Source organism: Schistocerca serialis, chromosome 3, assembly GCF_023864345.2.
Source record: "Schistocerca serialis cubense isolate TAMUIC-IGC-003099 chromosome 3, iqSchSeri2.2, whole genome shotgun sequence".
NCBI classification, from domain to species: domain Eukaryota; kingdom Metazoa; phylum Arthropoda; class Insecta; order Orthoptera; family Acrididae; genus Schistocerca; species Schistocerca serialis.
The window spans coordinates 864,476,844-864,501,227 of NC_064640.1; the positions used below are offsets into that span (position 1 = coordinate 864,476,844).

Below are 24,384 nucleotides of genomic sequence, written 5' to 3' on the forward strand. Positions count from 1 at the left end.
GACAGCACACAACACCCAGCCATCACGAGGCAGAGAAAATCCCTGACCCCGCCGGGAATCGAACACGGGAACCCGGGCGTGGGAAGCGAGAACGCTACCGCACGACCACGAGATGCGGGCCACTCGGTAGACCTGATAGTCACCCATCCAATTGCTAGCTCAGCCCGACAGCGCTTAACTTCGGTGATCTGACGGGAACCTGTGTTAGCATTGCGGTAAGGCAGTTGGCCGGTGTTTGATAGTATTAACAATATATGCACACCTGACCGTTCTACTAAGAAAGTCATCAGTGGAGTAAGAGGAGCTGGCTACCAATTAATCCTTTAGACTCCTCTTAACTGAATTTTATTAGTTGTTGAAGTTTTTATGGCTTCTGGAAAGTTAAAGAAAATATATGGTCCTGAATAATGAACACCTTTCTGGACGAAACTAAGTGGCTTTACATTTTTGAGAAGATTATTCTTATTTCTAGTACTGATTCCATGAGCTGAACTGAACTGTTGAGTCGAAAAAGTAATATATTATTTGCCACAAATGTCATTAGAGAATAAATAAATTGGAAAGTAGTAGCTAGTATCCCCAGTTCCTTGAACAGGCCTCTACAGGGCGTTCTTGAATTCAAAGACAAATAATTCTTGCTGGTCGCTATTGGACTCAACTGACTATAGCTTGCTCGCCCGGCTACCCGTGCGATCTATAGCACTGCTTCCGAGCGGGAAGACGTGTCGGTCCCCGACACGAATAGCCCGGCTGATTAGCGTCGAGGTCCGGTGTGCCGCCCAGCCTGTGAATGGTTTTTAAGGCGGTTTTCCATCTGCCTCAGCGAATGTGGGCTGGTTTCCTTCCTCCCGCCTCAGTTACACTATGTCTGCGATTGCTGCGCAAACATTGTCTCCACGTACACGTACACCATAATCACTCTACCACGCAAACACTGGGGTTACACTCGTCTGGAATGAGACGTTTCCTGGGAGGGTCCACTGGATGCCGAAAGGCACAATAACCCTGGGTTCGGTGTGGGGCGGCGGTTGGGAGAGCAGACTGCTGTAGCTTGTTGTGGGGTTGTGTACCACTGAGGGCTACGGCGGGGACGAAGCCTGTCTGTCGTTTCTAGGACCCCAGTTCAATACATACATACATACACACATGCATACAACTATAGCCTGGCTTTATTGGTTATCCCAAGAAATGATTCGGTATGACATTATGGAACCAAAATAAGAGAAGTAAGCTAAATTTTTTATTTTGGTATTATTTATGACTAAGAAGATCTGAATTGCAAATAAAGATTTGTTTAGGCGCTTCAGTAGTTCTGTGATATGATCCTACTATTGAATTTATTATCAAGTTTTAATCACAAGGATATAACAGTATTAACCTTTTCTGTCTGCTTGTTGTCATATTTTAGTTCGATGACAAAGAATTGGCTAGGAACAGTTTATTAGTGCTCGTGAAAATTTCAGTAACCGATCTTTCAGTAAATGTATTTTATTGCTTTTTATTACAATGTTTGTATCATCTACAAACAAAACAAATTTGCCAACTTGTACTGCTTCTGATGAATATATGCGTGGTATACACAACAAAAAGTAAGGGTGTTAAGACTGAACGTGCCCGCATCTCGTGGTCGTGCGGTAGCGTTCTCGCTTCCCACGCCCGGGTTCCCGGGTTCGATTCCCGGCGGGGTCAGGGATTTTCTCTGCCTCGTGATGGCTGGGTGTTGTGTGCTGTCCTTAGGTTAGTTAGGTTTAAGAAGTTCTAAGTTCTAGGGGACTGATGACCGTAGATGTTAAGTCCCATAGTGCTCAGAGCCATTTGAACCAAGACTGAACGTTATGGGACGCAACAGAATCGACTGAAATGCAAGTGTATATCAGCAAGGACACATGTATGCATAAAACTACAGAGATCATCTACCAATGTGTCATACCCAGAATGGGAGCTTACTATTTGTGAATTTTAAAATTTTCGCGGTGAATTTAATGTTCGAACAATTTTCGAGCTTGCAGGAGGTCGTCGTTTAATTCATCACACGATATTTCGACTGGGCACCTGTCAGTCACCTGTAGATGACTCGCAGATGCCCAGCCGAAACGTCGTGGAATGAAGTAAACGACGACCGGCTGCAAGCCTGAAACATGTTTAAACTGTTTACTGTTTAGTAATGTTCCCATTGATATGCATTTTTTAATTTTTGTTTTGGATTTGGAAACTAGTTTGAGGTGTGGTGGAGGACACGATGTAAAAATGATAACCATCCTTGTAAAATAAGGATCTTATATGACACAATGATATAAAACACGAGGTGCATGTCCATGAACGTTCTTTCCCACTGGTAATGGCCACAGCTGGATAAAGGCCACCTCTTGACTTTTCAGTGCGTTACGTTCTTTATGTGCATATATCTATGCTGCTCCTTCATGTTTTCTATCATCTACCCACCTTCCATTAGGTAATCGTCTCAATATTTTATTTAAATGTATTCATATTATGTGGATCTAGGTGAGGTCTGCGTTTGCTGCTTCAGTCACGTTAACTGTCAGTATTTAATTTAAAACGAAGAGTTTAGGCAATACCTGTCAACATCAGGTGCATATTTATCACTCACACAGGTTGTAAACATTAATTGTTTTCAACGTACCACAGTGTTGCAGAGGAAGTCGAGACGAACAATTTGATGTAGGTCACTTGTGATCCATCTAGTCGGGAAACTACCACAAATTGGCCTACAAAAACCACCTAAGCTACAGTGCATGCGCGGTGCCCGAGATTTTCAGAACAGGAGCTTCTTTGTATGAAATTTAATGTAGTTTGATTATATACTGAGATACGTTTCGTTAGAGGCCGTGCTTCTCAAGTTGTTCAAGAAAAACATACAAAAGCGATCTTCAGACGCAACCCCATCTGCCTCATGGCTGGTCAGGAGCATTTTTCAACACGATAATGCCCCATGACACAAGGCCTCATGGTTTCCATGCCACGAAGTGTCACCGCTGTTAACCATGGCAAAGGTGCACATACCGGCTATTAGGCAGGTGATCATAATGTTCTGGATGATCAGTCTATAATCCTTAATAATAAGCAAGAAAGAGCCTAAAATTTAATAAATTTGTACCAAGAGTACATATTGCCTCAATCGTTTCATTTCGAAACCTCTCATAACAGCAGCAGTACCAATTGAAATATAAGTTATAATAACTTAAGATATACTTGCCTTCATTGTCAATCATGTCCTCAATACGATCACTATCAAAAAAACTTCCTACAGTCACGCGACAATATCTTCGCCCCTGTTGTCGATGCAGAGTACTTCAGTGTAACACTGCAAGTCTGTTGCAGTAGCATCGGATGTTCCATGCGAAAGGCACTGGTACGTCAAAACAAAATAAATAAAATGGTGGTTTCTGCAGCCTATTGAGAAATAAATGATTGAAAATAAATGTTATATACACCGGAGAATGCCACAATCTTAGTCCACTCTTCCTCTCGTGGTTCCACTCTTATACATGCAGGTATTACACTTAAGTGCCAAAGAAACTGATACATCTGACTAATATGACGCAGGGCCTCCGCGAGCACGCAGAAGTGCCGCAACATGACGTGACATGGACTTGACGAGTGTCTGAAGTAGCGCTGGAGTAATCTGACACCATGAATCCTGCAGGGCTGTTTATAAATACGTAAGAGTACGAGGAGATTAAGATTTCTTCTGAACAGCACGTTGCAAGGCATCCCTGATATGCTCAGTGATGTTCATAACTGGGGAGTTTGGTGGCCAGCCGAAGTGTTTAAACTCAGAAGAGTGTTCCTGGAGCCACGCTGTAGCAATTCTGGACGTGTAGGATGTCGTATTTTTCTACTGGAATTGACCGAATCCGTCGGAATGCACAATGGACATGAATGGATGCAGGTGATCAGACAGGATGCTTACGTACGTGTCACTTGTCAGAGTCGTATCTAGACGTAGCAGGGGTTCCATACCACTCTAACTGTACACACCCCACACCATTACACAGCCTCCACCAGCTTGAACAGTCCCCTGCTGACATACAGAGTCCTTGGATTCATGAGGTTGTTTCCGTACCCGTACACATCCATCCGCTCGATAAAATATGAAACGAGACTCGTCCGACCATACAACATATTTCCAGTCATCAACAGACTAATTTCGTTGTTGATGGGCCCATTCGAGGCGTAAAACTTAGTGTTGTGTAGCATCAAGAGTACACGAGTGGGCCTTGGGCTCGGAAAGCCCATATTGGTGATGTTTCGTTGAATAGTTCGCACGCTGACACTTGTTGATGGCACAGTATTTAAATCTGCAGTAATTTGCGGAAGGGTTCCACTTCTGTCACTTTGAATGATTCTCTGCAGTCGTCGTTGGACCCGTTCTTGCGGGATCTTTTTCCGGTCGCAGCGATGTCGCAGATTTCATGTTTTACAGGTTTCCTGATATTCACAGTACACTCGTGAAATGGTCGAACGGGGAAGTTCTCACTTCAGCACTACCTCGGAGATGCTATGCACCGTCGCTCGTGCTCCGACTATAACACCACGTTAAAATTCATTTAAACCTTGATAACGTGTCATTGTACACTGAAGCGCCAAAGGAACTGGTACAGGCGTGCGTATTCAAATACAGAGATATGGAAACATGCAGAATACGGGGCTGCGGTCGGCAACGCCTATATAATACAACAAGTGTCTGGCGTAATTGTTAGATCGGTTACTGCTGCTAAACTGGCAGGTTATTAAGATTTAAGTGAGTTAGTACGTGGTGTTATAGTCGCCGCACGAGCGATGGAACACAGCATCTCCGAGGTAGCGATGGTTCAAATGGCTCTGAGCACTATGGGACTTAACTTCTAAGGTCATCAGTTTCCTAGAACTTAGAACTACTTAAACCTAACTAACCTAAGGAAATCACACACATCCATGCCCAAAGCAGGATTCGAACCTGCGACCGTAGCGGTCACGTGGTTCCAGACTGTAGCGCCTAGAACCGCACAGCCACCCCGCAGCAGGAGCCTGTTCAAGCTTGCGGAGGCTCTGTAATGGTGTGGGGCGCGCGCAGTTGGAGTGATATGGGACTCCTGATACGTCTAGATACGATTCTGACAGGTGACACGTACGTAAGTATCCTATCTGATCACCTGAATCCATTTATGTCCAATGTGCGTTCCGACGGACTTGGACTATTCCAGCAGGACAATGCGGCACCCCACACGTCCAGGATTGCTACAGAGTGGCTCCAGTAACACTCTCTGTGTTTAAACACTTCCACTGGTTACCAAGCTGCCCAGTCATGAACATTAATGAGCACATCTGGGATGTTTGAAGCGTGCTGTTCAGAAGGGATCTCCACCCCCTGGTGCTCTTGCGGATTTATGGACAACCATGCATGGTTCATGGTTTCAGTTCCCTACAGCATTAGTTCAGACATTAGTCGAATCCGTGCCACGTCGTGTTGCGGTACTTGTACGTCCTCGCGGTGGCCCTACACGATATACCAGTTTCTTTGGTTCTTCAGTGTAGCAGCAGTAACCAATGTAACAACTGCGTCATATACTTGTTGTCTTATATATGCGTTTCCGACCGCAGCGCCGTATTCTCCCTTTTTATATATCTCTGTATGTCAATACGCCCGCCTATACCAGTCTCTTTGGCGCTTCAGTATATATTGCATGTAGTCGGCTGTTATCGCTCGGAGGCATGTTCGCTAATTATATTTTTTTCTTGATGTATCTAAACATGTGATATATAGTTAGCACATGGAATAGTAGGATTGCTTGTCTGTAGTATTACATAATTTGAGACGCTGGAAGCTGCTTTCAGAGAGACTATTTTATTTTACCATTGTTCTCCTGCTATTCTAACGCAGGCCGTAGTGGCCGAGCGGTTCTAGGCGCTTCAGTCTGGAACCCCGCGACCGCTACGGTCGCAGGTTTGAATCCTGTCTCGGGCATGGATGTGTGTGATTTCCTTACGTTAATTAGGTTTAAGTAGTTCTAAGTTCTAGAGGACTGATGCCCTCAGAAATTAAGTCCCATATTTCTCAGAGCCATTTTGCTACTCTAACTTTGTCATCTCGCTCTTACCAATTCCAGAGTTCAATATTTATTCTAAAACAAAGTCCCAATTTCTACACAGTTCAATTTTTTTGCACACTCCATTCTAACCACTGTCACGAATGATAATGATGATGACAACACAAACACCCAGCCCCCGGGCAGAGAAAATCCTCAACCCAGCAGGGAATCGAACCCGGGACCCTGTGATCCAGAAGCAGTAACGCTAACGACTAGCCCACGAGCTACAGGCCAGTTTTGTGGTATGTGGCTACCAGATTTGGGCTGTCTCGGCGGCAACTATGTCACCATCACTGTATGTCACGTTGAGAACAACACATATTGCCTCTCCTCTCCATGCAGACGGTGTTCACACGCCCTTTGCAACCAGTGGCGTTTTAACAATGCAAGTCGGCGCAGTGACATGTGTCGTCGCTGAGAGGTACAAACCCAATTCAATGCTCTAATGTTGAGGCAACGCAGTTAAGCTGTACCGACTGTTGTGGCTATGCAGGCGAGATTGCGGTCGTTGCGTACATAGGTCATATTGCGTGATACGATACTCACACGGCGCGGGTGCGGATTGTATGGGCATATTCCTGGTACGTCAAATGCTTTTGCTGCCTTCTCTGCTGTTGCCGTCCGGCAGTAGGCATTTCTGAATAAACCGAAGCTGTGGTGAGTACTCTTGCCCGAAATGAGGAGAAGAAAACAGTCACGGTTGAGATGTCGTAATCACTGTTTATTTATTCATAAATAACACGAGTTTCGCCGATGTCAAGGGATTTTCAGTTTGGCCTTTATTAAAATACAGTTGAATTAGAAAGGCCTGATCCTACCTCGGAATTGGACGAAATTAGGGAAATTAGAAATTGAACTTAACAATAAATGTTGATAAGCAAGTTATGGCGATCGATGATAAAACTTCCGCAAAAATAAATTGCCCTCGCCACGTGCAAGAAAAATAGTCGAGGCAAATATGTGCTTCCATCATGTATTAAAAGCGTAACATGTGATAACATTAAAATAAAGGGAATAAATTAAAATAGCAAAACCAGCAAACGGGCGTTTTCATGGAAGTTATGGTCCATATAGTGAAGGACGAAAAACCGGAAAAATATGCGAAATAATTACCTATCCGGGATATGTAATGTGGTCTAGTGAATTCGAGGCAGGAATGTACAATCTGATAAATAGTAAACGTGCTGGAAGCGTTGTTCTGCAGCCTACTCCCAAATTACACGGTATTGAATGCCGAGGCACATCACGCCTGTGATAAATGTGTGTTGACTACGGTAGATGGCGCTAGTTCGCCGTGACTTACGAAGCGTTATTTTTAAGAATATTGTTTAGAAACTTTTCTAAATAACGAACCACATCGTGTTAAAATCAAGAGTCTGGAAAACGTATGATATTTACAGCAAATGTTTTCTTAGTAAAAATATGATGAATCAGAAATACAATATGTTAAAATTATGTGCAGGTAACTAAGCATGTAAAGTCAGAGAGTTTATCATAGCACACAAAATAAATAAAAACAGAAGAGAAATACAAGGTGACCTCCTGTAAACTCTATCCTCCTCACCCGCTCATCTCCCCGATCCTCTCCCACCCTCACCAACTGCCGTGCCTGTATTCCCACGTTCCACCCGGTCTCCATCTCTCCACCCTCCTTACCCTCTCCCAAGGTGGCTTCCGCCAGCTCCCCCTCCCTGATGATGTCCTCCTCCCCTCCATCTACCCCTCCTATCAACTTTGACCCTGCCTCATCCCCCACTTCCGGTGTCCTTTCCTTTAGGCACCCTCCCTCCCTTCTCTTCCCTCCTCTTTCCTTTTCCCCCGTCCCCTCCCTCCACCCCTCTTCCCCCAGGCTTCCCCTCCCCCTTCCTCCCTTCCCCCTATCTCCTCTGCCTGTGGCATCTCTGCTCTCCCCTCTCGTTCTCCCACTCCCCTTCCTCCTCCTCCTCTCTTGGCAGGTCCCCGGACTCGCACACGCATAGTGAACATTCGCGCGCCGGAGATCATCGCCATTGGTGTCCCGTGTGTGTGCCTCGTTTTGTGTTTCGCGTTCTTTTCGCAATTACCACTCCACTGTTCACATGTGCCGTCGCAGTCTTCCGTGTTCTGTGCGCTCTGTCAACAAGTGTTAGTGTTTTTATCGTCCAGCGTGAACGGCTTCATGTTTATTGTTTTTTGTCTCTAATTTTTCTTTGCCCGCCATTTTTCATTGTATCGTCTATGTCTCCTCTTTGTCATCTGATTGTACCGCTTAAGGCTGAAGAGCGACGTGCTATGCTGCTGACAGCCCGCCTGTATGAGGTGCTAAAATTACAATAAAGAAAAAAAATACAAGGTGCAAATGGTCTCACAAAGTATAAATGGATCCATAGATCAAAGGAAACAGCGGATGGAAGGCAACATAAATTAAAATCCGGAATAAAGTTATGCTAAAAACGAACTACTATATAACAAATTAACGAAATTACGCGACGTAGTCTAGGGACTTTTATCTCATAGGTCCTTTTTCTATCAAAATAGCAGAAGAATAAATACCAGGCACAATTAGAATTGCGTATCGGGGAGCACAAAAGTAGAAACTAGTCCATGGATAAAACTATTTAAATGCTAGGTAATTAGCAATATGGGTGCAGATTTAGATATACACTGAAGAGCGAAAGAAACTGGTATACCTACATAATATCGTCCAGGGCCCCGCGAGCGCACAGAAGTACCGCAACACGACGAGGCATGGACTCGACTGATGTGGGAATCAGTGCTGGAGGGAACTGACACCATGAATCCTGCAGGGGTGTCCTTAAATCAGTAAGGGCACGAGGTGGTGGAGATCTCTTTTAAACAGCATGTTGCAAGCCATCCGTGATATGCTCAATAGTGTTCGTGTTTTGGGAGTTTGGTGGCCAGCGGAAGTTTTTAAACTCAGAAGAATGTTCCTGGAGCCACTCTGTAGCAATTCTGGACGTGTACGGTGTCGCATTGTGCTGCTGGAATAGCCGAAGTCCATCGGACTCGACATTGGACATGAATGGATGCAGGTGATCAGAGAGGGTGCTTACGTACACGTCACCTGTCAGAGTCGTATCTAGACGTATCAGGCGTCAAGTATCATTCCAATTGCACACGCCCCACACCATTACAGAGTCTCCACCTGCTTGAACAATCCCCTGCTGACATGCAGGGTCCATGGATTCATGAGGTTGTTTCCGTGCCCGTACACGTCCACCCACTCGATACAATTTGAAACGAGACTCGTCCGACCAGGCAACATGTTTCCAGTTATCAAAAGTCCAATGCCGGTGTTGACGGTCTCAGGCGAGGCGTAAAGCTTTGTGTCGTGTAGTCGTCAAGGGTACACGAATGTGCCTTCGTCTCCGAAAGCCCATATCGATGAATGGTGGGCACGCTGAAGCTTGTCGATGGCCCAGCATTGAAATCTGCGGCAATTTGCGGAAGGGTTGTACTTCTGTCACGTTGAACGATTCTCTTCAGTCGTCGTTGGTCCCGTTCTTGCAGGATCTTTTTCCGACCGCAGCGATGTCGGAGATTTTATGTTTTACCGGATCCCTAATATTCACGGTACACTCGTGAAATGGTCGTACGGGAAACTTCCCATTTCATCGCTACCTCGGAGACGCCGACCGTAACACCACTTTCAACCTGGCTTAAATCTTGATAACCTGGCATTGTAGCACCAGTAACCGATCTAACAACTGCCGCAAACATTTGTTGTCTTATACCCTATGCGTTGCCGACCGCAGCGCCGTATTCTGCCTGTTTCCATATCTCTGTATTTGAATACGCATGTCTATACCAGTTTCTTTGGCACTTCGATGTATATTCATAGGTTTGCAGAGGACACAAACTAAATCCTAAATTGAGTTTAAACGTGGCTAGTTGACAAACGTATCGTTAGATCCTACCAAGTGATAGCTGCTACCGCGTGGACAAGGGAGCAATACCAAATGACTTACAGCTAACGTAATAAATTAAAAATACAGTTGCTGGTTAAAACCGCTTGAATTGTGAGGTGCGTATGTTATTTTCGATCCTACTTGAATACCAAAACAGTAAGTGGCAGCAACGGCAAACGTCTGTTCTTTACATCAGTGTACAATGCTGCAATGGCTTGCCAATACTAGTTCCCCGCCAAGTGCAGCCAATAAAGAAAAATTTTCGGAGCGTACTCTTGACCGTACTTCTGTTACGTAATCTTATTTACACAGTCGAAAGTTAATTATGTCTCACGGTAGACAAGCATTCCTGACAATAGAGCTGTCGAGCTACAGAATGTTATTGGAGAGCTTCTGTGATGTGTGCACAGTCAATTACTGTGACAGCAAACAGAGTGAGAGTGACCTCAAGTATGAACATAGCTACGTCAGCGCCCTATGTAGCATACATATGTCGGAACTGGAGCTAGATATAGGATTAATTTTGTTTACAGTATCACTTACGATCTCTTTGTTGTGTGAACAACATAAAAATTTGCAATCCGATAAAGAAAGCATCTGCAGTAGAAACAACTCGAGATGTTCATGGCGGAAGAATGTAGTTATCTTTAATCTCTGAAATTTGAAAATGAGCCGACGAGAAAGTTAAGGCTATCACAGAAGAGATACAAAGAGTAGTAAGCGGATACGAAATCCATTCCTAACCGCCTGAAACCCAAAGCTTTCTGAGCCAAGAAGGGAAATAAGAAGATTAAAGAACCAGCGCAACTGGAGCTGAGCAGAAGCAGAAACACAACAGCAGGTTTTTAAAAAAATCTTACAACAGGCAGACAGTTAACCGACAGAGGAGAATAAGTAATAAATAAATAATGGATACGAAATACGGAACTTATCAATAGTTATTCTATTATTTCAGTAAAAGGACAAATCGACAAGTTTCATGGAAACTCCATGTTCATGTTGCTAAGAATAACGAAGTTCGATGTATGGCATATTGCCACATGGATTGCGATGAATACCAGTAATGTAAAGGATTTTTATAGTTCAAAAGTATTACTTAATTGAAAATAATGTTTTAGAAATGTGCAGAAAATTATGAATCCATAGCTTCTAAGTAAAACATAAGAAGATTAAAAATTGAGATAGATGGTCTTGTGAGTGAACAGAAGCATTTGGAAGCTTATAGGCAATAAATGCAGCGCACTCATAGTTTATTTAAGATAACACAACTAAAGATGGTTCCATTAGCGTAAACTCTGTAACTGTCCGTTCATTTGCCCGGTTTGCGACAGTTGTGTGGATTCATAAGCATCGCACAGTAGTGTAGCCAATGCCACTATTCCACTTTAATTAAGCAAAAATGTGAAATAACGAACAACGTAAGGCACCTCCATCACGCGTCTTCTCATGATTACATTCTATTTTATTAAACAGTTTTACAAGGGAAGTGCTAAATATTGAACCCACTGAACGATTGCTGAAGAATGAATCTCTAGAGAGCTCTAAATGCAATCCACTTCATGACTGATGCACGCTTTCTTACTATTTTATCACTGATATCTGCCTTCAGCCGCCTTCATTATTAGGTTTTCTTTTTCATTTCAAGTCACGTCAGACTGAGCGGTCACTATGATGCATTGACGGATACGACAACATCGTAACGCTATAATCAATCCATACTGGAGCTTCCGTATTTTTATTCACATTTTTTGATTTTTTTATACTTATGGTTTATGGTAACTGCAGCAGGCACTGAATTTCTGAAGAACCATGCTAATTTGATCTAGCGAGATAAGAAATCGACAAAATTTTCTGTTTCAATTTCACTTGCTGGAAATGAGAACCTAAGCTAATTTAATGTTACAGGTCAACATCAAACTTCGTATCATATGATCTAATACAATGTTTGGAAACAGAAATCACGTGTTAGTATCCCATTATTACAAATCCTTACCCCAGTAATTACTCTTTAACTGATGCGTCATGAACGATAATATTTTGTCGACTTCTTTTGTTCATCTTGATTACGAAACTGCCAATAACTTCAGCAATAAACATCTCAAGGTGTCATATGTTGACGACGTATTGACTCGTACATTGTTAAGCTTAAGACTGTTGGAAGTCAGCGAGGGCACCCCAAAATAGGAAATCAGACATAAAATGCAGAGAGCAGGCAAAGTGTTAGCGGTCATGTTACGGAAGGTAAACAGTAACGCTAGTGCTCTCCAAATTGCAGACGCTCTAGATAGCTGTTCCATGGGAGAAGTTTCCCTTCAGATAATTAACTGGTAACTCTATCCACCACATAGACGCTGTTGTAAGGCGTCGCAGTAGAAGATGGTCACAAAAGACACGTCTTATCAGAGGCAGCAAGCTTGATACTTGCCCCTGACAAGCACAAAGTCAATGGCTTTACACTGGTTAGACTGATGCAATAGCGGTCTCCACTCGCTAGAGGTCGCACGGCGGGGTCATGTGACGTAAAACACTTTTGTTGCTAGCTATAATGGGAAGGGAAGTGACGTTTAGCTTCCTGCTGAACGCTGTTACTGCCAAACATGGAGCTCATTAATGTCACGGCAAGAGACCTCCATACTGCTCGAGCAGGAGAAGGGGAGGAATCTGTGTTTGGCCAGAAGCGCCCTGGAGGTGCAGCGCCACTCATCAGATTGGTCGAAGCCTGTAAAGTTCAGGTGGACTGATGGGCCGACTACAGGAAGCGAGAAACAATGCTCTGTCACAATTATTTGAAAACCCATATTTTTGTATTCAGAGTTCTCAGTCAGGTCGTTTGGGCGTCAAATCTCTGTCGCTCATCGCCAGCCATGGATAAGCTCTGACAGGTCTTCCCACTTGGAATGCTGCTCTCGAAGTTCGTACTTTGCAGTGCTTCTAGTGACTGCTGCTTCTGATAGCTCTTACCTCAAGGGCTCAGACACTGACTTCTGTTCTACAACCAGCTGAACCTTTGGATTTTTGTAATGAAACAGTAAGCAACCATTTGCATATAAGAAATTTAATTTCTTGACCAGTTTCGGGCACTTAATGCCCTTCTTATCAATGTTATGCTTATCGCATTATTCGTGAGTGTTATTGAGACCCGCTAGTTTCTTGAGTCTCCTTCTGCGAGCATCCTGTATATTTTCAGAATCCGCGCCTCTCGTAGATGCCCTGTGACAGTGTTTCGTTCTGGTCCAAGCAGTCAACCTTCCTTCACTGGTAGTTTGTCTTTCTGCATTTGCTCCTAACGGCTCGGAAATCGCAGAGTGACCGGTGATCCCCTGTCTTCCCTCTATACTATGTTAGGAGATGACAAACGGTCACTTCTGAGTATTTACTAAATACTGTGTTCATCTCATCATAACATGTAGGCTTTCATTGTTGGTGTCTTCATTAATTAAAACTTCCGGGCTAAGAGGCCGTGGTGGAACAGTAGAAATTCTTCCTCTTGACGTTTCATTGCCAACTGCGGGCAATATCTTCCGAGGTGAGTCAACGACTGCCGTGGAGGCCCCGATTATATAGAGCGTATAAAAAGCTCCACAACTCTCACGTGCTGTCGACAGTCAAACTATCTCTGACTAACGTCATGACTCTCGATCAATGGCAGTCAACTGTCACAACGTTGGTATAAAGTCGACCGCCATCATCCCAGGCAGCAGAGAGGTGTCATTAAAACATTGGTGGACAGGGCTATTAGAATCTGTGATCCAATTTATTTGCAAGAGGAACTAAATCATTTGCGAACAGCTTTTAAGAAAAATGGATACGCTGATAATGACATAGATCAATCACTCTATCCCAGAAGAAAAGTGTTTGGCCGTGGTGGCCTAGCGGTTCTAGGCGCGTCAGTCCGGAACCGCGCGATTGCTACGGTCGCAGGTTCGAATCCTGCCTCGGGCATGGTTGTGTGTGACGTCCTTAGGGTAGTTAGGTTTAAGTAGTTCTAAGTTCTATGGGACTGATGACCTCAGATGTTAAGTCCCATAGTGCTCAGAGACATTTGAACCATTTTTAAAAGTGTTTGAAAACATGCAACAACAACAACAACAACAACAACAACAACAACGACCTTATGGGATAGTTTTTCTTCCACTTGTCCACAATATTACGGACCGTATTGTGAAAGTTCTGGCCAAATTTCGAGTGAAACAATCTTTAGACCCACCAAGAAGATCAGCGAATGTTTAAGACTCGGCGAAAGATACAAGACACCCTTTTGCAACTTCTGGAGTATATGAAATTCTGTGTTTTTGTGGGAGGGTTTATATTGGAACAACGAAAAGAAGTGTTAATACCCATCTAACCTAACACAAAACGAACTGCCGTCTGGGACAAACCGACAAATCGGCTGTAGCGGAAAACGTTTTGAAGACGGTGATCATGAAATAAAATTTAGTGAAACGAGCGTGCTAGCTAAGACATCGCACTGTTATGCACGTTCTTGCAGAGAAGCCATAGATATTGATAAACACCACAATAATTTTAACAGGAAAGAAGGTGGCTTAATGTTAGACGAGATATGGCGGTCGACTTTGTACCAATGACATGACAATCGATTATCTTTGATCGAGAGTAATGATAGTCAAAGATAGTTTCACTGTCGACAGCATGCGACGAGTGGTGGCGCCCTCTATTCGCCCTATATAAACGGGGTCTCCACGGCCTAGCAGCCAGTCGTTGGCTCCCCTCGAAAGATGTTGCCCGCAGTTGGCAAAGAAACGTCTGGAGGAAGAATTTCTAATGTTCGACTACGGTCTCTAAGCCGGGAAGTTTTAATTAAGGAGTGAGTTCATCTGTTAGATGAAATGTCTTATTTCTGAATGGTAAATTGAAAAGTTACACAAATTTTGATTAGATAGTGGTTACACTAACGTTAGTGCAGATCGTGTCGGACATAAGACTGCCGGTGACTGAATTGAACTTTATGATACATAATAGGTAAATTACACAATAATCAACCTTCACATGATCTACACTCCTGGAAATGGAAAAAAGAACACATTGACACCGGTGCGTCAGACCCACCATACTTGCTCCGGACACTGCGAGAGGGCTGTACAAGCAATGATCACACGCACGGCACAGCGGACACACCAGGAACCGCGGTGTTGGCCGTCGAATGGCGCTAGCTGCGCAGCATTTGTGCACCGCCGCCGTCAGTGTCAGCCAGTTTGCCGTGGCATACGGAGCTCCATCGCAGTCTTTAACACTGGTAGCATGCCGCGACAGCGTGGACGTGAACCGTATGTGCAGTTGACGGACTTTGAGCGAGGGCATATAGTGGGCATGTGGGAGGCCGGGTTGACGTACCGCCGAATTGCTCAACACGTGGGGCGTGAGGTCTCCACAGTACATCGATGTTGTCGCCAGTGGTCGGCGGAAGGTGCACGTGCCCGTCGACCTGGGACCGGACCGCAGTGACGCACGGATGCACGCCAAGACCGTAGGATCCTACGCAGTGCCGTAGGGGACCGCACCGCCACTTCCCAGCAAATTAGGGACACTGTTGCTCCTGGGGTATCGGCGAGGACCATTCGCAACCGTCTCCATGAAGCTGGGCTACGGTCCCGCACACCGTTAGGCCGTCTTCCGCTCACGCCCCAACATCGTGCAGCCCGCCTCCAGTGGTGTCGCGACAGGCGTGAATGGAGGGACGAATGGAGACGTGTCGTCTTCAGCGATGAGAGTCGCTTCTGCCTTGGTGCCAATGATGGTCGTATGCGTGTTTGGCGCCGTGCAGGTGAGCGCCACAATCAGGACTGCATACGACCGAGGCACACAGGGCCAACACCCGGCATCATGGTGTGGGGAACAATCTCCTACACTGGCCGTACACCACTGGTGATCGTCGAGGGGACACTGAATAGTGCACGGTACATCCAAACCGTCAACGAACCCATCGTTCTACCATTCCTAGACCGGCAAGGGAACTTGCTGTTCCAACAGGACAATGCACGTCCGCATGTATCCCGTGCCAACCTACGTGCTCTAGAAGGTGTAAGTCAACTACCCTGGCCAGCAAGATCTCCGGATCTGTCCCCCATTGAGCATGTTTGGGACTGGATGAAGCGTCGTCTCACGCGGTCTGCACGTCCAGCACGAACGCTGGTCCAACTGAGGCGCCAGGTGGAAATGGCATGGCAAGCCGTTCCACAGGACTACATCCAGCATCTCTACGATCGTCTCCAAGGGAGAATAGCAGCCTGCATTGCTGCGAAAGGTGGATATACACTGTACTAGTGCCGACATTGTGCATGCTCTGTTGCCTGTGTCTATGTGCCTGTGGTTCTGTCAGTGTGATCATGTGATGTATCTGACCCCAGGAATGTGTCAATAAAGTTTCCCCTTCCTGGGACAATGAATTCACGGTGTTCTTATTTCAATTTCCAGGAGTGTATGACTTCAAGAATTCAGTATGGCGCGAAATTCACTCATGATGCAATAAGAAGCTCTAAATCTTAGTACAGAATATGTTAAATATGTTTGCCATTTGAACTCGTTTAAGATATCCGTGATACTCTGTGTCCTCTATTTCGCGATAATACAAAGCGAACTTGAGCTTCTTTGATGTCCTCTGTCAGTCTTATTTAATGGTAGTCCTCGCAAATGCGTACGTCCCACCAGTCCAACCTGCGCAAGATGGTGTCGAACAATTGATAGAGAGAATTCCACACGCGTTTCCGTGCTCTTGCGACCTGCCAACGCTGTGAACAAATCTGTATACTCCGTTGCAGCCACGTGGGTCACGTGGAAGCCTCATCATTTCAGCATCAGCCTCTGTACTGGTAGAAATGTCCCTGTATTCCATTTTCTGCCGGTCGATCGTTCTGCTCCGTTCGAATATATCCGCATGCCGAAATTGTGTCACCTCAAGTCGGATAGATATTGCGGAACTACACTACTGGCCATTAAAATCGCTACACCACGAAGATGACGTGCTGCAGACGCGAAATTTAAATGACAGGAAGAAGATGCTGTGATACGCAAATGATTAGCTTTTCAGAGCATTCACGTAAGGTTGGCGCCGGTGGCGACACCTACAACGTGCTGACATGAGGAAAGTTTCCAACCGATTTCACATACACAAACAGCAGTTGACCGGCGTTGCCTGGTGAAACGTCGTTGTGATGCCTCCTGTAAGGAGGAGAAAGGCGTACCATCATGTTTCCGACTTTCATAAAGGTCGGATTGTAGCCTATCGCGATTGCGGTTTATCGTATCGCGACATTGCTGCTCGCGTTGGTCGAGATCCAGTGACTGTTAGCAGAATATGGAATCGGTGGGTTCAGGAGGGTAATACGGAACGCCGTGCAGGATCCCAACGGTCTCATATCACTAGCAGTCGAGATGACAGGCATCTTATCCGCATGGCTGTAACGGATCGTGCAGCCACTTCTCGATCCCTGAGTCAACAGATGGGGACATTTGCAAGACTACAACCATATGCACGAACAGTTCGACGACGTTTGCAGCAGCATCGACTATCAGCTCGGAGACCATGGCTGCGGTTACCCTTGACGCTGCATCACAGACAGGAGCGCCTGCGATGGTGTACTCAACGACGAACCTCGGTGCACGAATGGCAAAACGTCATTTTTTTCGGATGAATCCAGGTACTGTGTACAGCATCATGATGGTCGCATCCGTGTTTGGCGACATCGCGGTGAACGCACATTGGAAGCGTGTATTCGTCATCGCTATACCGGCGTATCACCCGGCGTGATGGTATAGGGTGCCATTGGTTACACTTCTCGGTCAGCTCTTATTCGCATTGACGGTACTTTGAACAGTGGACCTTACATTTCAGATGTGTTATGACCCGTGGCTCTACCCTTCATTCGATCCCTGCGAAACCCTACATTTCAGCAGTGTAATGCACGACCGCATGTTGCAGGTCCTGTATGGGCCTTTCTCGATACAGAAAATGTTCGACTGCTGCCCTGGCCAGCACATTCTCCAGATCTGTCACCAATTGAAAACGTCTGGTCAATGGTGGCCGAGCAACTGGCTCGTCACAATACGCCAGTCGCTAATCTTGATGAACTGTGGTATAGTGTTGAGCCCATCCAGGCTCTGTTTGACTCAATGCCCAGGCGTATCAAGGCCGTTATTATGGCCAGAGGTGGTTGTTCTGGGTACTGATTTCTCAGGATCTATGCACCCAGATTGCGTGAAAATGTAATCACATGTCAGTTCTAGTATAATATATTTGCCCTACGAATACCCGTTTATCATCTGCATTTCTTGTTGGTGTAGCAATTTTAATGGCCAGTAGTGTAGATTCACGATTCCATTTCACTTGACCCCTGGAGGACCAGTGGTTTTTGTCTGAAATCACAATTTTATTAGTTCTGTTTTGAGGTACCAGGCCTTTCGCATGATATCTCTGATCCTACTGCAAGACAGATATCTCTAGTCATACATTGAGGTACTGTTAAGAATGTAGTTCATTGTCGCAGTCACTTCAGCGTTCAAAGCAACAGTCAGCGCGTAGGTCGTGTTACGTGATCGTGGGAGTTTCTGACATGGACTTTTTTTATAGTGACCATAATGACGATATCATTGACAGTGAAGGTAAGTATATGTGAAGTTATTGTAGCGTAAATCTGAGTTTGTACTAGTGCTTTTATGAGGGTTTTCGAAATGAAACCATGGGGATAGTGCACATTTTTGATACAAAATTTATTAAATTTTAATCCCAGTTTTGCTTGTTATTTATGACTATAATTTGTTTTAGGCATTGTGAGTTCATGGAAGTTTCGAAATTTGGGAGTATATCTAGGAAAAATGTGAAATTAATTTCAAATATATCCCATGAAGTGATGGGTGGTCGCAAACTGTATGTCCCACAGGTTCCAAAGTAAATCAGTACCCTTGAAACAACTGATTGTTACTTTTTGCCAATTTCTTCTTGTATTCATTGCTTACTATGATACTAAAGGTCGATACTAAAGGTCAGTTCTGGGAAAAAATTTATAATTGAATTCATTTATATTGTTGGGACTCAAAGAGTTAAGGGATCTTTGCTGAGAGAGCATGGTGTGACACGGACCTTTGAAGCAGACAAGGAATGTGCTCGCTGGCCCTGTGTGTGCATTGTCTCTCTATAGCCTCGATCCTTTAATGCCGATACACTGTTATACACGTTCTTCGAGTTTGTGTTTATTTTATTCATTCTTTCTAAGGGTGAAAGTTTTCAGACGTCGAGTGTCCTGAAAACTGAGCAACCAAGGCGGAAAATGTGTGACTTATCAAAACGATGTAAACGCAAATACTTTTGCCGTTACTCTTTTAGGTATTATTATTATTATTATTATTATTATTATTATTACACACTGAGGGGGCTGATATGCGATGTAAATTTCGCAGTTTAGCCGGTCTTCGGATATAACATCATGGAGGGTAGCGTACATTACATCTTCCCCTTCTCCCACAAGCAAAGCGGTTTTAGATGCACCGCCACGCGGTAATGGGAGATAGCCGTGTTTACATTCTCTCCGAAGTCGTGTGTGTTATCAGTTTCCATAAACTAAAATCGATTCGATTTTCATAAATGAGCCGTGGGTAGAGGCGAGGGCAGATAGGCCTGCTAACGGCTGCATCGCAGGCAGTATAGACGTTTATGGGGCAAACAGTTTCAAGAGAAAGCGATCGTACACAGTACCACTATTAATTTCGGTAGACTCTCATCTACACCCAGTTTTCTTCTACTTTCCTTCTCAACAGAGCGACTGCTAAATTATTAAGTAGAACCTATCGGTGGCAACTGCATTTTTTCCGCTGCAGTACCTGTTTACGCCATCATAGCGACCTGGAGGCTGTATGATCTCTGGCAGTCATCGGATCCAGAGGGTATTGTACTCAAGCCCTTCAACTTACGGAAACTCCTGTCCTATAAATCTATACATACGAACTTCGATACATACACTTCGAGGCTAGCTGATCATACAGCACCTCTTCAGTATGAACAAGTTTGCTTATGACTACAGTGATTAAATTTGCAGTCCAAGGGATCATTCTAGAGTATTTGGATTCTGACTGGTTCTTTGTTGATGAATTTAAATCTAGAAATATAAACGGAAGTTGAGGAGCAGTATTTTCCCCTCAACAGCACTTCAAGATCCGTCAGCTAGAGCACTCGATGTCAGTCGCATTGATAGCTATTTACAATGAAGAGCCGAAGAAACTGGTACACCTGGCTAATATCATGTAGGGCCGCCGCGAGCACGCAGAAGTCCCGCAACATGACGTGTCGTGGACTCGACTAATGTCTGAAGTAGTGCTGGAGGGAACTGACACCATGAATCCTGCAGGGCTGTCCATAAATCCGTAGGAATACAAAGGGGTGGAGATCTCTTCTGAACAGCATGTTGCAAGGCATCCCAGATATGCTCAATAATGTTTATATCTGGGGAGTTTGGTGGCCATCCTAAGTGTTCAAACTCAGAAGAGTGTTCCTGGAGCCACTTTTTAGCAATTCTGGACGTGTGGGTCTCGCATTGTCCTGCTGTAATTACCCAAGTCCCATGGAATGCGCCATGTACATGAATGGATGCAGGAGATCAGACAGGATGCTTACGCACGTGGCCGGCCGGAGTGGCTGAGCGGTTCTAGGAGCTACAGTCTGGAACCGCGCGACCGCTACGGTCGCAGGTTCGAATCTTGCCTCGGGCATGGATATGTGTGGTGTCCTTAGGTTAGTTAGGTTTAAGTAGTTCTAAGTTCTAGGGGACTGATGACCTCAGAAGTTAAGTCCCATAGTGCTCAGAGCCATTTGAACCTTACATACGTGTCACCTGTCAGAGTCGTATCTAGACGTATCAGGGGTCCCATATCACTCCAACTGCACACGCTCCACACCATTACAGAGCCTCCACCAGCTTGAACAGTCCCCTGCTGACATGCAGGGTCCATGATTCATGAGGTTGTCTCCATACCCGTACACGTCCATCAGATCTATACAATTTGAAACGAGACTCGTCCGACCAGGCAACATGTTTCCAGTCACCAACAGACCAATATCGGTATTGACGGGCCCAGACGAGGAATAAAGCTTTCTGTCGTGCAGTCATCAAGGTTACACGAGCGGGCCTTGGGCTCCGAAAGCCCATATCGATAATGTTTCGTTGAATGGTTCGCACGCTGACACTTGAAATCTGCAGCAATTTGCGGAAGGGTTGCACATCTGTCACGTTGAAGGATTCTCTTCATTCGTCGTTGGTTGCGTTCTTGCAGGATCTTTTTCCGACCGCAGCGATGTCGGCGATTTTATGTTTTATCGGATTCCTGATATTCACGGTATACACGTGAAATTGTCGTACGGGAAAATCCCCACTTTATCGCTACCTCGTACATGCTTTGTCCCATCGCTCATGCGCCAACTATAACACCACGTTCAAACTGACTTAAATCATGGTTCGAATCCTGCCTCAGTCATGGGTGTGTGTGATGTCCTTAAGTTAGTTAGGTTTAAGTAATTCTAAGTTCTAGGGGTCTGATGACCTCAGATGTTAAGTCCCATAGTGCTTAGAGCCATCTCTCTTAAATCTTGATAACCTGTCATTAGATGCAGTAACCGATCCAACAACTGCGCCAGACATTTGTTACCTTATATAAGCGTTGCCGACCGCAGCACCATATTCTGCCTGCTTATATATGTCTGTATTTGCATACTCATGCCTGTACCAGTTTTTTTGGCGCTCCATTGTAGTATGACCATAAAAACTTTTCACAAACAGACGTTAATTTCTGTCTCGAAAATGTCTGAATGGGAAGATTTACTCAGATCTGCGACGATAATACTATTATAGCCTGTGTTCTAGCCAATGGCCTTGCCGCGTTGAATGCACTAGCTCTCGTCAGGTCACCGAAGTTAAGTACCATATACCATAGAGCGTGCCTAACACTTGGGGGGGGGGGGGGGGGGGGGACCGCCCGCGTCTGCCGTGCGTTGTAGGCAATCGCGGTGCATCCAACCCTTGTGAGGGCAACTGAGGAACTACTAGAATGATAAGTAGCAGTTCCAGCTCACAAAAACTGACAACGGCCGGAGAATGGCGTCACGGCGGTCGATCAGTACTGCCAGTTCTTCCGAGGCCTTTTCAGAGGAGCTGGGTTTACTTCCTTTTAGCCTTTTGTTTCTATGCTGTGATTCACGGCGTTAAAAAGTAATTTAACCCAATAAGACTCTTCAGGTGTAATTGACTGGCATGTCCAGACGGTAGGTTAAGTGTTGGTTCAAATGATTCAAATGGCTCTGAGCACTATGGGACTTAACTTCTGAGGTCATCAGTCCCCTATAACTTAGAACTACTTAAACCTAATTAACCTAAGGACATCACATACATCCATGCCCGAGGCAGGATTCGAACCTGCGACCGTAGCGGTCGCACGGTTCCAGACTGAAGCGCGTAGAACCGCTCGGCCACTCCGGCCGGCGGTCAAGTGTTTGTTGTAGTAAGATTGCCGAGGTCTCACACCGACCGTAACTGCTAGCTTATTCCACCGGTTTATCTCACATAAAGGATCAAAAGTCAATATTCAAAGCGATTCGGGGAGGAAGGCTGGAATACGTGCCCTTAATCCTCTGTTTGAATGGAATTACATTTTAAGTCTAGTTTCATTAACCGCTGGACCACGAGACAGAGCAAATATACGTTTTCAGGAAAACGCCACAATATAAGTTCCACACAGAAAATTGCGTGCAAAAGGTGGAACAAATATCGCTCAGAACTAGGCCTAGTCTATGACTTACTACAACTGTTTGCTTGTCAAGAACGCTGAGTATTTCATAAATAGCTATTAGGTGTGGCTCCACCCTAAAAGGCAGCATGAAGTAAAATAAACGTAGAGAACGAGCCATGATTATTAAATTACATGTTTTGCGTTTGCACACTACGTCGGTGTGTGTACCTCATGTTGAAGCCTCAAACGCTTCGAAATCTATGACGATTAATAGACAACCTAAAACACACCTGTGTGAAGTAGGTGTACAATAAAAGAAATAAATAGCTCATTATTTTCTGCAACAAGTTTAATCGAAAATTTTGTATTCCAAATACATTGTCTGAAAAAAAAATCACAACACCAAGAGAAGTTGTGCGACGTAAACGAAAGTTAGTAGACGTGTTTCTACATCTGAAAAATTATGTCTATTCAGACTTCGGGGCAGACGCATACGAATTAAAATCAGGTTTGCTTTAAATACATGCTGTAATGGTCCTCAGTGTTATTTGCCTGTGAGATTGGACGTGATGAGCTGATGGCGGCAAAGACGTCATTATCAACACCTCACTGAGTTTGGACGGAGTCGTGTAATAGGGCTGAAGACTGCAGAAAGACTTCGCAGGAATGTAGTCTCTACACATGATTGCTGGCAGCGGTGGTCAGGAGAATGTACTGTCACAAGAAGACTGGTTTCTGGACGACCACGTGGGACAACCGAGAGGGAAGACCGTCGTTTTCGGCGTTTGGCTCTGACGCAGTTGGCACCACAGTGACACAATGAACTGTTACAAATCTGTTACTCCTCCAAGGACAGCTCCGAGCCAGACGCTCTGTAGCATGCATTCCACTGACCCCAAACCACCACAATTTGCAACTTCAGTGCCGGCCGGCGTGGCCGAGCAGTTCTAAGCGCTTCAGTCTGGAACCGCGCGACCGCTACGGTCGCAGGTTCGAATCCTGCCTCGGGCATGGATGGGTGTGGTGTCTTTGGGTTAGTTAAGTTTAAGTAGTTCTAAGTTCTAGGGGACTGATGACCTCAGAAGTTAAGTCCCATAGTGGTCAGAGCTATTTGAACCATTTGATTTTGCAACTTCAGTGGTGTCAAGTGAGCGCTCACTGTAGGTCAGGGCGGAAGTCTGTGCTTTATGATGAAAGCTGGTTCTGCCTCGGTGCCAGTGATGACCGCGTGTTGGTTGGAAGTGCCCAATTGATAGTTTGCGGCCAACCTGTCAACGGCCTAGAGACCTATACCTGGAGTTATGGTCCGAGTTTCGATTTCGAACGACAGCATGTGTACCATTGTGGTTATTCCACGCACCGTGCCGCAAATTTGTTCATCAATCTGGTGATTAGATCTGTTGTGCTGACATTCATGAACAGCATTCCGGGGGGTGTTTTCCAACAGGATAATGCAAGCCCCCATACCGCTATTGTAACTCAACATGCTCTACAGAGTGTGAACATGTTGCCTTGGACTGCTCGATCACCAGATCTGTCTTCAGTAGAGCACATATGGGACATCATCGGGCGACAACTCAAGCATCAAGCACAACCAGCTTTAACCGCCCCTGTATTGGCGGACCAAGTGCAACAGGCATGGAACTCCATCCCGTAAACTG

General features: G+C 45.1%; 1 protein-coding gene across 1 annotated transcript in view; it reads right to left on the reverse strand.

The window, feature by feature from the left end:
- The window catches only part of LOC126471276 (Down syndrome cell adhesion molecule-like protein Dscam2), a 305,238-nt gene that overhangs the window by 44,398 nt on the left and 236,456 nt on the right, over positions 1-24,384 (reverse strand). The gene's annotated exons all lie outside the window — the stretch shown is intronic.